Source organism: Adiantum capillus-veneris, chromosome 3, assembly GCF_014529385.1.
Source record: "Adiantum capillus-veneris isolate H3 chromosome 3, ASM1452938v2, whole genome shotgun sequence".
In the NCBI taxonomy this organism is placed as follows: Eukaryota; Viridiplantae; Streptophyta; class Polypodiopsida; order Polypodiales; family Pteridaceae; genus Adiantum; species Adiantum capillus-veneris.
Genome location: NC_140933.1, coordinates 43,938,978 through 43,953,386, shown reverse-complemented (window position 1 = coordinate 43,953,386; position 14,409 = coordinate 43,938,978). Strand labels below are relative to the sequence as shown.

General features: G+C 41.3%; 1 protein-coding gene across 1 annotated transcript in view; it reads right to left on the bottom strand.

The window, feature by feature from the left end:
- LOC147460826 (uncharacterized) overlaps positions 1–10,842 on the bottom strand; it is a 114,088-nt gene extending 103,246 nt beyond the window's left edge. The window contains exons 1-4 of the mRNA XM_086508518.1: positions 10,356–10,842; positions 10,198–10,263; positions 9,645–9,724; positions 9,453–9,554 (exon numbers count right to left, since the gene is read on the bottom strand). The gene's annotated coding sequence lies outside the window, so the exon portion shown is untranslated. The remainder of the gene's footprint in view (positions 1–9,452; positions 9,555–9,644; positions 9,725–10,197; positions 10,264–10,355) is intronic.
- Positions 10,843–14,409: the final 3,567 nt, after the last annotated feature.

Sequence of the window (14,409 nt, the reverse complement as noted above, 5' to 3'; positions counted from 1 at the left end):
TTCTTGTAACAAGATCAAGTATGCCATGATCATTGCTTCCGTTGTTGTAGATGATGTGGTTGGATTAGCATCCAAATTCCTTGGAGATTTTGCATCATTCTCCATGGCGAGTGTGGCTTTTCCACCCTTGCGAGTTTTGTCTTACATTGCCTTCAAGTCGGCAACAAAAACGCAAAGTTTTGACAGTTTTATCAGTTCTGAGATGCTGTTACAGCAAAGCCTTCCATTACACAGAAAAATTCTGTCTTTACATCAATGCGTAGAGGGCTTCGTGCTCTTCGATTGAGGCTATAGATCACCTAAATCGGAGAGAGAGAGAGAGAGAGAGAGAGAGAGAGAGAGAGAGAGAAGAAATGAAATGAAATGTTAATAACGTCTTCAGAATGCAAAATGACGTATACGATCAAAAGGTAACAATGTGGTGGATCTGAACATATTAGATAAATATGCTACGGAATACTCCACTACTCGATATGATCTAAGCAGTTGGTTGAGATAGAGAGGGAGGAAGATAGAACCCTAAAATGGATAGAGAATTTTAACATCGTAGGGGATTATCTCAAGAGACCTTAAAGCTCTATCTGCCGAGAGTAAAGCTTAAGACCTGTCAAGAGAGAACCAGAAACGAAATGAACCGTCTTTAAAAGACCAAGTTAACTTTTGGGATTGCAAAGTTACAATGAATTGGTCGTTATGCAAACAACATAAAAATTACTCTGGAATCTTAAGCTACTCAATTGTATCAAGTAGTAGCTTGATTTGACAGTGCTTTTAAGAAGAAACATTGCGTTTTTACTCATTCCCTCAGCAAGCTCATTCTCACACAGTGGTGTCGTCATCAAGGTGGGTAATCTGCATTAGTCCTACAAAATGCAGTTACGTTGAGGAGTCTTAGACATTATACTGTTCGTGATTTTGATGACTTTAATAAGTACTTGTATTCTGAGTGTGTTTGTCTGTCACTATATTTCTATAATGTGTGTGTGTGTGTGTGTGTGTGTGTGTGCACGTGCATGCGTGAACAAGAAAAGAAAGAGGTGGAAACAAAAAGAGACTATATAACACCAAATATTCACTATAAATCCAAATAAAATATACATAAAAGTATCTTTGATGTACCACAACCAATTTAAAGGCTTTTCATGAGGTAAGGATGCTTAATGAAGAATGGATTGGCATGTAAACTTTCATGACAAGTTTCGTACAATGTGTAGATATTTGAGTATTAGACAACGGATTAGACTAGAATATAAAAATATGGAGTAGTATATGATGACATGGGTAAAATGAGGGGAACTAGATGATAGGGTTGGAGAGGTAGAGGCCGAGGCTATCAATATTAGTGCCTTTTCTACCAAAAAAGCCAAGGACTTGTGGGCGAATGATAGTGCCCGTCGTGCCATCTGGGAGAGATGGAGGTGTAGTTGATGATCCGATTCCAAGAGACAATTCACCTATGCCATTGGGATCCCCTGTGAAGTTGCTGGCGTCACTTCCCACGGTGAGAGAAATGTCCATAGAACTAGGTGAAGGGGAGGTAAAAATGAACTGAAACACATGAAAACTATTTTAGCAAATTGTCCGCAGTTATTTAGGAGAGAGCAAAGAGAACAATGAACATAGTGTGACCCTACAATGTTTAAGTAAGGATTTAAAAAATTAATTACTAAAATGATTTAAAACAATAATTACTAATTATTTGTATGATGATCTGAGGAAACAATAGTTCATCTCACATTTCCAATCCATTTAATACAGGGACAATATATAGATCAAAAGCTTAATGAGAAGAATTAGAATAAATGCCAAGGGGGGATGCCTCTCAATTGCAAAGCTTATCATTAAGTGCATGTGGAGTGATGCTTCAATATGGGAAGAGAAAGGATGAAAAATACCTCACGAGAATCTCCCTTTGCAGAGCCATGGAGCTTGGTGGTGCCATTGCCATACAAAACTTGAATACCATTGAGAATATCACTATAGTAAACCAAAAGTTGTACCACGCCGCCATTGCTCCACCCATCATCAAAGGCACCACCACCAACACCACCCCCTGTCCGACTATGGCTGCCGACATTTTCTAGGATAATCAAGTAGAATGTGTATGATGTAAAGAGGCAAAAAGCTTTGGAAATTTGCAACTCACAAAAGTATGGCTACAGGAGATCAGACGTCCCCCCCTTTTATAAGAAGGGGAGTGGACTAGTTCTAGGCCGGGCAGCTCGTGCAAATGCCAAATCGCCCTTAGTTTGAATTTGGTCAACCGTGCATGCATATTGTAGGCTTGCGGTTCGAATGGCCATGTGATTGCAGACTAGTCAGTGCAACAACGCGAGAGAGAGAGAGAGAGAGAGCCTGATAGAGAGCGAGCGAGAGCCTTGTCAGCTACACATCGGCGGATAAGCCACTCCATCCCTCCCTCTCTCTGCGCCCGCCACCCCCTACGTTGCACCCTCCTGAGAAGCGGCGGCTCCTGCGATGCCGAACTGGGTGGCAGAACTTTCGTTGACAGTTGGGTATAAATTATTATGTTACCGATATCATTTGTGATTTGACTTTCAAAAAAAAAACTAAGATTACCTAATAGAGATAAGGATGGGGAAGGTGCCTTCTTGGTGAACACCTAGAGCCTTCTTTATGAAAAACTAGATCTCTCTCTCTCTCTCTCTCCAATTTGAATTCTAAACGAGAAGTCAAATCCATTTCGGCGAAAGGGCAGTAATTTTTGTGACTTCTATCCTTTTCTCTCCATCAAACCTAAGGAGGATTGTCATACCCTCTAGACTTGAGCACATGGCACTTTGGGGACGATTCAAATTCAAGCCCATAAAATTGAGAAGTCAAATCCATTTCAACCAAAGGGAAGTCATTGACTTTCATCCAAGTTCTGCCTACACTTCACCCTAGGAGGAAAGGATATATTCTAGTTACACCATATTCATCAAGTGCCTAGTCTCATAGTGACTAAGGAACTAACTTTAGCCTTGGTGTCCTCTTCATGTAGACAATAGATATCTTGTAAGGCTTTGTACACTAGACTGGACACTATGGTAAGAAATTCCATTGTTTCACAATTGCTAGATAATCAACAATCAAACTATTCGTAGGAGCATTAGGTCTTCAATACCAAATTCATTTGCACATGGGCATAGAATCACATACTGTTGCTGATACCTTGCAAGCCTGGCCTCTAACTAAGCAATTATTGCATCTTTCTCTACCAACTTCTCTTACAAACTTGCCACACTTTCTCCTTGGCCTGTTTCCATCTCCATTATCTACTGGTGATCCTTTGGTAGCTGTTACCATATACATGTGGTAGTGATGTGTATGAACACAATAGGACCGCCGGGGCATATTTTCCCTCTTTAGGATGTTTTTTCCCCCGTGCATTGTAAATACACCCATCACTCTAGGGCTATCAATCTTTCCATTGCACACTAAGTAATACACTCTCTATTTTGTGCCTTGAGCTTCCTTTGTCTTCTCCAAGCTGTCTGCGTTTCTCTGCAACCCTAATTCCAATAATTGGTACCAGAGCAGGTTGCGTCCTCCTGAGCTTAGTCGTCAGTAGCTCTAGCACACGCCTGCTCATTTTCTTTTACTTCAGTGAGCTTTAGCGAGCGTTCGCAGGTTGAGAAAATTTTTGGGAGGGCTCGTAGAGCTTAGTTTGCTCAGATTTTTTATTCGGGCTCATATCCTCCGTTTCTGCTACAGGCAATACTGCACAGGCTATTTTGCGATTTGTGCAGAAATTTTGTTAGTGCCGTTTTTTGCATAATAGGTCCTTACAGTCTTCTACGGTTTGTGATATATAGCACGTGTTGTTCCCGCTTCGTTTCTCCTCTTTTCGGGCAGTTTTCACATCAGGTGCAGCATTTATCATGGCTGACAACAACACAAATGTGTTCAAGATGTTTGCTGTTGAGGACAGATTGGATGGGGACAATTATCCTATGTGGGCTTACATGATGCAACATGTTCTTGTATCAAAGGGCGTCTGGAATATTGTGCAGGGCATTGATGTACGTCCTAGTTCTGAGGATGTCGGTGATGTTGAGGATGTTGCAGGTCTAGCTGCAAGGATTGTTGTTATTAGAGTTGTTTTGCACACGGCAGAACAAGCTCGTTGAGATGTAAAGGATGCACAGGCTCATGCATTGATTGTGTTGTCTGTGAAGCGCACCATTGTTCCTCAAATTCGTTCAACAAAATCTGTAAAACGGGCTTGGGATATTCTAACAGGTCTTTATGCAAGCCGCAATTAGGCTAAAATTGCTTTGCTACGTAAAGAGATGAAGTCGAAGATTATGCATGAGGAAGATGATATGGATACTTTCCTTGCTGGTGTCAAGGGTATCAATGAGAAACTTATTTCTCTACAGGTGAAGTCATTCATATAGTTCCCGTGTGCAAACTGTTATTGATACCTTACCAGATTCTTACCAGACTTTTGCTAGTACTAGGAGACTTATGACCCAAGGAAATCGTGAAGTTGTCAAGTTTGATGCATTATGCACATTGTTGTTCCAAGAGTCACTTTCTAGAAAAAACAGGACTCGGGCAACGTGCAGTTGAACAGGCTTTTATTGCTTCTCAAAGAAAAGATGGTAATAGCAATGCAACCACTTTTTATGATTCTGCTGCGAGTGGCAAAACTTCTGTTTCTAATGCTTCTGCTGGCAGCAATTCATCTGGAAATTCTAGTGATAAGGGCAAAAAGAAGATGCGTTGCCATTATTGTAAAGCTAATGATCACTTGATCAAGCAGTGTCCTAATTTGAAGGCCAAAGAGGCTAAGAAGAAAGAGGGTGGTTCCACGGCAAATGCTTGTTCCACTACAAATACAACCATTGTGGAGTCTTTTGTGACAGAAGACTGTGTTGCTGATGTTGATACAGAATGGGATTTCAGCGCAGAGTGCACTTACAATCTTGCTGTCACCTCTCTTGAGTCTGTCCCTCATGGGAATTCAGTCACTTGTGCCAACAATGCCTCTTATACGGTTCAAAGAGTTGGAAAGTTTGTGCTTATTGCTGCAAATGGCAATTCCTTTACACTTGTTGATGCACTTTATGTACCCGGGATCAAAAAGAATCTCTTGTCTGTAGCCATACTTGCTAGACTTGGACTTGTAGTCAAATTTGTGGATGACAAATGTATAGTTCATGATCTCAGTTTTTGTGATGAAATTGTTGCATATATCTGGCCTTTTGTGTCGTGGAATGTATAAGCTCACTTCGTATGACAAGTGTGGATAAAATTTTACAAATGCAGTTGGTAAGGGCTATTTCAGATGCAAAACTTTGGCATGCCCGTTTTGGTCATTTGAATTTTTCCAGTTTGTTGCGTTTGCAGAAATCTGATATGATTACTTCTTTGCCGCCTCTTGAAGCACTTGTCAAACATGTTTGTGAAGACTGTACTTTGGGTAAGATGCAACGTTCGAAGTTTCCAAAGGATGGTTCAATTAGGGACACATGCATGTTGCAGCTTGTGCATAGTGATGTTTGTGGGCCCATGCAAACTCCGTCCTTGGGCAATTACCTTTACTTCGTGACTTTCATTGATGATTACTCCAGGCATGCATGGGTATTTGCACTTAAAGCGAAGTCCAAAATTTTTATGTGCTTTAAACAATTTCTGGCTATGGCTGAAAATGTCTCGAAATGTACTATGGGGCACCCTCCGTTGCGATCGAGGGGGGAGTATATGTATGAATTTAATGCATTTTTGGCTAGTCATGGGATAAAACACCAATGTACAGTGCCTTATACACCTCAACAAAATGGTGTTGCTGAGAGGAAAAACAGGTCCCTTATGGAAATGGCACGATGTATGGTCAAAAGTCAAGCTTTGCCGCATTCTTTTTGGCTTGAGGCCATCAAGTGTGCCACTTATGTACTAAACAAATGTCCTACGAAAGCTCTGTAGTCTATTACTCCATATAAAGTATGCCATGATAGCCTTCTATTGAGCACGTGCATGTTTTTGGCTGTTTGGCATATACTTTGGTGCCACAAACACAACGCAAAAAATTGAATATGATAAGGCTGTCAAATGTATTTTTGTTAAATATAGTGCTGAAAGCAAACATTACAGGTTGTATCATCCGCAAAGAAAGCATATTCTAGTTTCACAGGATGTAGTGTTTGTGGAAGATTCTGTTCAGCCCTTACTGTCATGTACTAGAGACAATAATGTAAGCTCACATGACATTCATGACACTTTGTTGCCTCTTTTTAGTGGTGGAAATATGAATGTAAATTCCAATGAGGCAAATGTACAACCTATGGGGGTTTGTAAAAATGTTATAGATCAGCCCCAGATCAGCCTATTACTAATGCAGATGTACATGATGAGGTCGAAAGGGCTGAAAATGAGCAGGCTAGAGGTATGCCAAAATGGCTGGTGCATACATTGCGTGATAGTAAATTGGATGCACCTTTGTCTAGTCGTACTCGTTCAGGCTCTCGCCATGGATCTTATGCATCAAATTGTTATGCTTTGGCTGTGTCTAGCTTACATGATGTCAAGGAACCTCTGTCTTTTGATGAAGCACAGAATTCAGAAAATTGGATGGCTACCATGCAATCAGAATATGATGCACTTATAGAAAATGACACAAGGACTTTATGTGATTTGCCTCCTGGCAAAAAGGCCATTGATATGAAGTGGGTTTACAAGTTGAAACGCAAGCCGAATGGTGAGATTGATCGCCATAAGGCTTGACTTGTTGCAAAGGGTTATGCACAACAAAAAGGCATAGATTATGAAAGAAGCTTTTGCTCCCACTTGTTATATGACTACTGTGCCTTTTCTATGTGCATTCGCAGCTCATTTTGGTTGGGATGTACGTCAATTAGACATTGTTACTACTTTCTTGAATGGTGACATATTTGAGGAAGTTTATGTAACGCAGCCTCACGGTTTTGTCAAGAAAGGACAAGAGGAAAAGTGTACAGATGTAAGAAGGATTTTTATGGGTTGAAGCAATCTCCTCGTGCTTGGTATGAGAAAGCTGACACTCATTTGGTCAAACAATGCTTTTCGTAACAGTCCAACCAAAAGCACATTGTATGTAAAGCGTGAGGGTGATGTACTTCTCATTGTGGTTCTTTATGTTGATGATTTGCTGATCATTGGACCAAATGAGAGACATATTGCTGAATTTAAGGCTGATTTGAATGCTACTTTCATGATGAAAGATTTGGGGTTGTTGCATCATCATTACTTGGGTATATAGTTTAAGCAGTATGATGGTGGTATTGCCTTGTGTCAGAAAAGTTACATAGAGACATTGTTATGTAAGTTTGTACTTGAGGATTGCAAACCTATTGACACTCCGATGGAAACAAGTTTGAAATTGAATCTTCGTGATGTTGATGATCCTGCAAATGTCCCTCTCTATCAAACTGCTATTGGATGCCTCATTTATGTATGCAACATGAGGACGGATATTCAGTTTGCAGTCTCACAGGTTAGCAGATTTATGCATAGCCTGGGTCTAAGCATTGGCAGGCTGTCAAGAGGATTTTCCGCTACCTTAGTGGCACTTTACATCTTGTCTTGTTTTATCCCAAGGGGAGATCATTGCCGCCATATTTACATGCTTTTTCGGACTCAGATTGGGCTTGTTGTTTTGACACACAAGCGTCCACAAGTGGTTTTTGTCTCATGCTTGGCAGTTCATGTATATCATGGTTGAGCAAGAAGCAACCTATTGTGGCCACTTTGAGTTGTGAGGCTGAGTACAGGGCAGTCTTCACAGCTACGGTTGAGTGTGTATGGCTTTGACGCCTTAAGACTGATTTGGGTGTTGGACAGGACACTACCAACACTATCTACACTGACAGTCAGAGCGCATTGGCAGTTGCGAGGAACCCAGTTTTTCATGCTCGTGCAAAGCACATTGAGGTGCATTACCACTATGTCAGGGAGAGGCTCTTTGCAGGAGAGATCATCTTGGCTTATGTGCCAACACATGACAACCTTGCAGATCTTTTCACAAAGGCATTGTCTCGTGAGAAGCTCGAAGCTTTCCGCAAAACTTTGGGCTTACTCCTCTTCATGGACTGATCATTTCCTCAAGGCATGGCACTTCCCTTTACTCATGTGCCAGCTCTCGGTCACCACATCACTCCAGGGGGGATTTGTTACCATATCCATGTGGTAGTGATGTGTGTGAACACACTAGGACCGGCCGGGCATTTTTTCCCTCTTTAGGAGGTTTTTTCCCTCGTGCATTGTAAATACGCCCGTCACTCTAGGGCTATCAATCTTTCAATTGCACACTAAGTAATACACTCTCTATTGTGTGCCTTGAGCTTACTTTGTCTTCTCCAAGCTGTGTGCGTTTCTCTACAACCCTAATTCCAACAGTAGCAGTAGGATGGACCTTTTTTCCCGTGAACCATAAGTGGAACACACTCTAGAGTCATCATGCTACTACTTTTTCCCTAGGATGCCCAAATTTTGGGGGATTCACTATTAGTAATAGGGGCATGTCACCTGCGTGCATCAAAATTAGAGAAACCCCCTACGTACGTATCTTACATGCTAACCTACCCCCTACATACGGACAAGATACAGACGTTCTCACAATGAGACATCCCCCCTCATACGAATTTTGTACGGAATGTAATGACCCACTATTTTATGTATACTAGTAACTTAACAATTTTAGAAGCACATGCTTTTGCAAAAATACATGTTGAACTGCAAATGAAAAAAAGTGTAGTGACAAACCATGAAAAACAAAAAATATAATGAATAGTAAATTAAAATATAGCAATCGATTCAATGTAATTTGTCAAAGAATGGACATCATTTCCCTTGTAAATTGATACAAACCTCAGTCTCAAAACTAATGATACTAGCCACCTACGCAATAGGCTTCTCATGTGGGATTTAAGGCACATATATGAAAAAGATTGTTCTCTAAATAACAAATAATGGCATGCTCATAAAAAACCATGGAAAACTTCACTTATTAATTTAAAACACATTACGAAAGGTGTTAACTTATAATTTTTTCTCTAAATGTATATCTATTTTATTAAAATCTCTCTCTCTCTCTCTCTCTCTCTCTCTCTCTCTCTCTCTCTCTCACACACACACATATCATGTACCAAACTGTTTCTATTCATTCTAAATTTTGCAAACAATGTGTAATAGAGTATTAGAACTATAAAATAAAGGTAAACTTAAAAGTCTCCTGGTTTTTTGTTTAAAATTTGAAGCTTTTGCTAAAAGCGTTTTTGGTTCACTTTAAGGCAAGCCTGCAATCAAGCTGGGTTATTAAAATTCAAAGGATTAAAGCCAAAACTCTTGAAGAGAAAATTGAATAAACAATCTAAGTAACTTTTGTTTAACAAAAGAACCGGAGTCTAGAGACCAATAGCAAGAAAAGAACACAACAAAAGTGACTTCATATGAAAAGAACCACTAACCAATGAATCGCAAAACCAATGATTGGGTAGAAGATTTTCCCAAGCTCTCTGAGGCTCATCATTTTCTTCCTCATCATCAAAGACATCATTAGAGGAAGGGGACTGTCAAATACAAGTAGCACTAATGTCACCACTGGAAACAAGTAACGAAGCCTCTTTCTTTGTGATAGCAACATTTTAGATAGAACTTACAAAGGAAAACATTTAGGATTGCAGAGCCTGCCAAACTGCGCTGAAGCTGCCGCGATGGACAGGATAAGATAGGTCATCACCTATTAAAACATCAAAATAATCTGACATGAACACCATATACAATTCATAATACAGAGAAGAATTCTTCCACAACAATACACATACACACATGCATTTTTTACTCACATGCCTACACATAAATATCATATATATGCACATGCACATGCATATATATCTATAAATACATGCATTTATAGACATTCATGTATGTCTCTATGTGGGTATGTAAATGTATGCACTCATTCAAATGAGGCCCTACAGAGAATACACCTTCTACCTTGCACTGAAGACATGATAGCTCACTGTACTCGGATTATAAACATACCACTGAAATCTCAATAAGAACTTGCGGAGACGATGCAAAACATGCAAATCAGATAGCACTTGAAATGTTTTTGGCATAGCTCACACCATTACTTGGGATTTTGTAGCTTCATGCATAGGTAGGCGTAAACTTAACAAGTTGTAGAGTTGTAAACTTAGACAAGAGCACCTGTGCATCAATGACTCCCACATCATTGCAGCCAATCAAGTGATTTATAATTGTAACTTTCTTCCTCTGAAGAAAGAAAGTAATCAACCCAAAGGTACATTGATTATATAGTCAGTGCAACAACTACAACAGAAAAGTTAAAATCCAATCCATTTCACCTGATTTCATACAAGGATTTGTAAACGGCTCTAACGACCAATCTTCAATCCAACCTTAAATCTAGCTCTGATAGCTTTAGGTTAAGAATACCACCATTCAGACAATTCTTCAGTCTATCAGAAGGCTAAGATAGTCGCGATTTGGACATTTCACTGAATGCAAAGAGTTCAAAGCAAGCTTCCGATGGGTGGAGCTAGCTTTGCAACCCATAGAAGTCTACTTCTTGCTCAACATCTCGTCAATTGACTCAAAACTGACAGAAACCCTAAACAATAGCGTCGCAATAGTCCATACCACTATATGTAACATTCAAATAGAGCAGAGAAAGAGAGGTTTGCCAAACCTGATCAAGAAGAAAAAGTGTCCATGTCGTAGCAGAAGATGGGGAAATGCTCGTAGATGATGGTCCAAATAAGCAACGGACAATCTGGAGAACTGAATAGAAAGGCCACGATTCCAAGGGTGATGGAAGCACTTTTGCAATCAATTGCAAAATAATTAGAGCATTATGAAACACTGACACAAAGTAGAAAATTAATTCTAACCTAAACATCAAGAAACGCGATAGCAACAAGCTTCTTACACAAGGGCTTTCATGTCACTAAACATCGCTTCTTGGATGACTGTAGAAGTGTAGATAGTGAAAGAGCGAGTTTGCTTGTCCGTCATAAGGAATACAAGCACTGAGATTGACGCTATAATGGCAACACACCGCAGGGCAGGTTTTGAATGTTGCAACCAAGTTGCATCACATGATGAAGAGGATAAGGAGCAGGGGTCGCTCTTGGCACTACCACTGGCCGCCGAAGGGCTTGCCATAGCTTGCTGCTGCTCACCCTTCAACACTGGCATACAAAACAAGGGCTCGAGACCCACTCGAGAGATCAGTAAAGACCTCGAACAACTCGACACTCTGGCTCCAGGCGGAGAAACAAACAACCACAACCCAATGAGGGTATATTCACCACCACATCCCAGTGCGGGCACTCAATTAGTTATGCCAAAGATCGAGAGGCTCAGCCCCTTTGGATTTGCTCCCGTTATCTGCACTTGATGATATTATTAATAGCGTGTTGCCTCCACTAAGGGAAGTCTCGCGGCCTACGCAACAATGACATCACACATCCCCCTGTTGGGTCACCTCGCAGCGAGCAGTATCCAATCTGCCAGAGCCCCTTTGAGCTCCCTATGAGTATCTGACTTACTGCCCCCTCCTGTATTCGGGAAGAGGCCTTAAACCACAGCCCAACATGGGTGCCAATGAAACTAAGGGACAAACCCTTGTTGTCCATCTGACCTGCTGTAAATAGTAAGGTCCATAGGCCCCTTTGTGGGATAGCCGTTGTCACACAACCCCCTGTTGTGCATTCAATAAATGGTCCCTCATGGCAACCTGTCTCTGATGCAAACTATATGGCGCACGGCCCCTTGTGAGGGATAGCTCGCAGCCAGCATAGCCCCCTGCTGTGCCTGAATGAACGTCCCCCTTGGGGAACTCTGTATCTCCCGGCGCGCGCACCCAAGACACCAAGGCTGAGAACATGTGTTTCCTCCTCGTGTTCCCCCTACTGGAGCTTGGAACCTTGAAGGCTCGTTAATCCTCGCTTTTCCATGTCCGTAGAGTTTAATCCCATGGGCGCTCCCAATTCCCCTTCACAACTGGCCTTACCACCTACCCTTGTTAAAGCATCAAGGGGGCGTGCCCACGCGGCATCCCCACTCAAGATCTCCGCGGTATACTTTTCCACAAATGTGCCTTCCCAACTCGGAGGAGGACTCTGGTCGGATCGGAGCCCTCGAGGCCTCAAGACACGAAGTTGTGTTAGTATCCATGGGCCGGGAGGTAGTGGAGGGTCCCGAAGTGTTCTCCAAAAAGGGGACCCGTAACAATAGACACCTACCAAAGAAGAAGCTAAACACTCATCTGAAGCATCAAAATACTGAACTGTAGGTAAATGCAAAGCTAAATTGTTTTGATTTGGTGCCACCTCCCAAGACCTATGGATGAGGGAAAAAGACCATGATGTATTCCCACATCTTACCAATCGATGCATGACAGAATATCAAAATTTCCTAATTACTCACGGGCCATCGACCGTTTCACACTGGCCATGCAATGTCTGGACCACAAAGACCTCAAATAGGTCAGGTAATTTGAGCAGCAACACCCTATAGAAAATGACAAAAGCTCTCAACATCCCCCCCCCCCCCCCCCCCCCCCCACGGGGTAGGTCCCCCACTCTCTTATGCATATGATATGAGCATGAAATAATGGGGGGCTACCCCTATTGTATACACTTATGTCTAACCTCTAAAAACCCCCCTCTTGTACACTCACGTGATACCATACGGAAATCCATAGTGAATCCCCCTGGGGGCCCAATCCAACACCAACATTCATAGGGTGGTCTCCCTAGTTTACACAATGATGCAAAACCTCTTCTACAAATGTATGCTAGATAAAGTACATAGCCATCTGACTGTTGCGTCATTTTGGATAAAGTGCTTCAAGAGTACCCTTGCTAAATCCTTGTGTTGCAGACGTGAGAGCTTCAAAGGGTCAAGTTCTCCTTTGTGTTTCTAAAAATTTGAGATACTCTATCACACCCAAAGAATCTAGGACATAGCCTTTTCACTTCCTTGTAGTATATGTAGCTACCCTCAAGGCCCTTTGTCTTATGGTCTGCTTCATTTGTGAGCTTCAATAAGTCTTGTCAACCATATAACAAAATCTCTTCTTGTAGAATGAACTATGATTCTGCATGGTCTATGTATTCTCCTTGCCTTTCTTAGTGATGCCCCTTGTGTTTCCCTCTCTATTATTAACTCATGATCCTTTGGTAGCATCACGTTGGGCCTTTTTCATATAAGTGGAGCGAACTCTCCTCGTCGTGCTACTGCTCTATCCTTGGGATTCCCCAATCCAATGCCAATGTTTATAGGACGGTCTACCTAGTCTACATGGCCATGTAGAACCTCTTCTATAAATGTATGATGGATGAAGTACATAGCAATTTGATTGTTGTGTGGATGTTTTCAATTGCTTTAGATAAAGTGCTTCAAGAGTACCCTTGCTAAATCTTTGTGTTGTAGAGTTGAGAGCTTCATAGGGGCACTCTCCTTGTGTTTCTAGAAGTCCAAGATAGCCTATTACACCCAAAGAAGCTAGCTGGACATAGTCTATCCTAGATGAATTTGAAAGGGCAGTGAAGCAAGCTAAAGAAACTAAGAAATGGAAACAAGGTAGATCTACCTGGAAGGCAAAGGGTAAGGCAAAGGTGGTTGATGAATGGTAGAAGGAAAGGAGTCTAGCTACAAAGATTATATAAGATCTAGCAAAGAAGATATCAGTACAGTCGGAGTGCTTGGAGGCCAAGACTGTCCAAATGGTGCCACCTCAATCTTTAGTGGATGAGGGGGAGAATCTTGTTAGAGGGTCTTGTGAGAAAGAGGTCCAAAATGGGATGGATGAGATAATGGCAGCATCAATTGAAGAAAATCTGGCTAAGAAAATAAGGAAAAGTTAGTACAGATGTGGCCAAAGTTGGAAATAATGACCTAGGGAGATGGAAAAAGTTGGAGAGTAATTTGAAATATCCATGAAAGGGTCAATCAACCACTAGATGCAAGAGGCCAATTGAGTGGCGTTGTGAAGTAGTAGTAAGTTAAAAGAAAGGTTTTTTTCTCATTTAGTAGTTTTGTAGTAACGACAAGGATGATATTTATGCTCAACTGTGTGATCAAATTGAGAAGCTCACAGTGGAATTGGATGATATCTAAAGAAGCTTACCAGAAGCTGCAAAGTCCATAAGAAAGAACAAAAAACAAGTAATAGAGGCCATGGGAGTGAATTTATGAGCCATAAGAGATAGTAAGGTCCCCACTATCCAAGTTGACTATAAGATCAAAAAGCAATGGGAACCCTTGTCAGGAGAGTTATACTAGATGGTGGGGCAGGGGTGAACATCCTGGGAGAGATTTTTTGACAGAAACTTGGTATCCAACAAAATGGCTAATTAAAGAGTGGTTCAAGCTACTAGCCTTATAAAGAAC